Genomic DNA, 3,418 nt, shown 5'->3' with positions numbered 1-3,418 from the left:
GAAGGGGCCATTGATGAAAAGCTTGAAAAGAAGACTAAAAGCATAGCTTTTGTCACAAATGCTGAAAAAGATGATCAACAGGGTGAGTCAGTATCTGAAGATGATATGTCTACTGAGATGGTGCTCCTTGGAAAACAATTTAACAAGCTTCTGAAAAAGATGGACAAACGTCCTAAGACAAGTGCGGGCAACACTGGTCGCAACATCAACGGGAACTTCAGGAAATTTGGGTCAGAAGAGAAGGACATCCAAAGTAAAGAAGTTCAATGTCATGAATGTGAAGGCTATGGACACATTAAATCTGAATGTCCAACCTTTTTAAAGAAACAGAAGAAAGGGTTGACTGTCACTTGGTCTGATGAAGATGACTCTGAAGGAGAAGCTGAAAATACACATGCCTTGACAGGTGTCTGCACATCTGACACTGAATCATGTGATGAGGAAGTAACCTTTGAAGAACTGGCAAAATCCTACAGGGAACTATGTCATAGAAGTGAAGAAGTCTGTAGAACTTCAGTAAAACTAAAGGAGGAAATCTCAAAGCTTCAAACTGAAAAGGTCAAACATTTGGAGACAATCACTGAAGTTGGCATAAAGTGTGAAGAAGGAATGAAGATGATAGAAAGGCAAAAGGGAATCATTCAAACTCTGGAATCTGAGAAACTTGACAACTTAGCTGAAATTTCCAAACTTCAAGAAGAGGTAACTGAACTACAAACTCATCTTGATCACTTTAAAAAGCAAGTTGGAATGTTGAATAAAGGAACAGAGTTACTAGATGAAATACTAGAGAAACTTCCAACTCCTAGTAGAAGCAAAACAGCCATTGGTTACCAATATAAAAATGTCAACAGTATTAGGGACTACAACAAAGATTCTCAATATATGTCAGAGGCAAGCAGACGAACTACGTTTGGTATGAAGTCCCCACAATTAGCTGGAAAACCTGTGAGGAACTATCATGGTGGTCAGAGACACTGTCAGCACATATGTCTGCACATTCTCAAAACAGGTATAACCCTAAATTTATACCCAGACATGCAAGTCAATATCGCTCATGGAGATGTCATCATTGTGGTAAAAAGGGACACATAAGGCCTTTCTGCTATAGGCTATATGGGTATCCAACTGACACAGTCCATAATCCTCCTATTATCAATACAAAGAAGGAATGGAAGCAAAAGGATGAGGAACAAAAGGAGGATACTGATACAAATGAAGCAAGCTTGATTGCTCACACCTCTCTTAAGGCCTCTTCAAGAGATGATTGGTACTTTGATAGTGGATGCTCTAGACACATGACCGGTGTGGAAAAATATCTGGTAGATATCAAATCTTATGCAAGTAGCTTTGTAACATTTGGTGATGGTGCCAAAGGAAAAATTCAGGGTATAGGAAGACTAATTAACAACGGTCTACCTAAACTTGAAAATGTTCTCCTTGTAAAAGGACTGACTGCTAACTTGATAAGCATAAGTCAACTGTGTGACCAAGGGATGAAGGTAAATTTTACTAAAGAGGAGTGTATCGTTAGCAATGACCAAGGAGATGTCCTGATGAAGGGAGCAAGATCTAAAGATAATTGCTATCTATGGGTACCTATAGAAGAGACAGATGTGTCAACATGTTTAAGAATCAAAGAAGATGAGGTAAAAATCTGGCACCAAAGGCTGGGACACTTGAATCTGAGAAGCATGAAGAAAGCCATGTCAAAGGAAGCCATCAGAGGCTTGCCTAACCTGCAGATAGAAGAAAACTCCATCTGTGGTGAATGTCAGATTGGAAAACAAACTAAAGTGTCACACCAACTGCTGCAACAGTTGTCTACATCCAGAGTCCTCGAGCTGTTACACATGGATCTGATGGGTCCTATTCAGGTTGAAAGCCTTGGAGGTAAGAAATATGCCTTTGTTATAGTAGATGATTTCTCTAGATACACTTGGATAAGTTTCATAAGATAAAAAACAAATACTTTTGATAACTTTAAAGACATGTGTATACAACTTCAAAGAGAAAAAGGCTGTGAAATTGTTAGAGTTAGGAGTGATCATGGAAAAGAGTTTGAAAACTCCAAGTTTGTTGATTTCTGTGCTTCAGAAGGTATACTCCAGGAATTCTCTTCACCTGGTACACCACAACAAAATGGTGTGGTAGAGAGAAAGAACAGAACTATACAAGAATCTGCTAGAGTTATGTTGCATGCTAAAAACCTACCTCTGTATTTTTGGGCTGAAGCCATGAACACTGCATGTTACATTCACAACAGAGTTACGCTAAGGAAAGGTACTGATAAAACCTTGTATGAGCTATGGAAGGACAAAAAACCTACAGTAAAATACTTCCATGTATTTGGGTCAAAATGCTACATCCTTGCTGATAGGGAACCTAGGAGAAAGTTAGATCCTAAAAGTGATGAAGGAATATTCCTGGGATACTCAATCAACAGTAGAGCTTACAGGGTGTTCAATTCCAGAACAAGAACAATAATGGAATCAATAAATGTTGTAATAGATGATTCTGCTGAAGAAATGTCAGATGCAGAGACAAATGTGGCGACACTTGTCCCAATACCTGAAGAAAGTGAGCCAGAGACAGTTGCTGCACAAGATTCTGACATGAATGAGTCTAACACAGAAGCTGTGAAACCAAGCAAAGGACCATCTATCAGAACACAAAAGAACCATCCCTTAGATTTGGTAATTGGTGATCCAAAACAAGGAATTACAACTAGAAGGTCAAATGATGTAATCTCAAATGCATGCTTCATATCCAAAATTGAACCAAAGAATGTCAAGGAAGCATTGACTGATGAATATTGGATAAATGCTATGCAAGAGGAACTGACTCAGTTCAAAAGAAGTGAAGTGTGGGACTTGGTCCCTAGACCAGAAGATGTTAATGTCATAGGCACAAAATGGGTGTATAAGAACAAAACTGATGAGAATGGCACCATTACAAGAAATAAAGCCAGACTTGTTGCACAAGGATACACTCAGATTGAAGGTGTGGATTTTGATGAAATATTTGCTCCTGTTGCTCGTCTTGAATCCATAAGACTGCTCCTAGCAGTTGCATGCATCCTGAAATTCAAGTTATACCAGATGGATGTCAAGAGTGCTTTTCTAAATGGTTACCTAAATGAGGAAGTATATGTTGAGCAACCTAAAGGCTTTGTTGATCCGAGCTTTCCAAATCATGTGTACAAACTAAAGAAAGCTCTCTATAGTTTGAAACAAGCACCTAGAGCATGGTATGAGAGGTTGACTGAATTTCTTGTTAATCAAGGATACAAAAAGGGAGGTCATGATAAAACCCTGTTTATGAAAGATGTGGAAGGTAAGCTTATGATAGCTCAAATATATGTGGATGATATTGTGTTTGGAGGAATGTCGAGACAAATGGTGGAACACTTTGTCAA

The sequence above is a fragment of the Trifolium pratense genome, linkage group LG7 (assembly GCF_020283565.1).
Source record: "Trifolium pratense cultivar HEN17-A07 linkage group LG7, ARS_RC_1.1, whole genome shotgun sequence".
NCBI classification, from domain to species: Eukaryota; Viridiplantae; Streptophyta; class Magnoliopsida; order Fabales; family Fabaceae; genus Trifolium; species Trifolium pratense.
The sequence above is the reverse complement of the archived record's forward strand: the minus strand, read 5'-3'. Positions refer to the sequence as shown.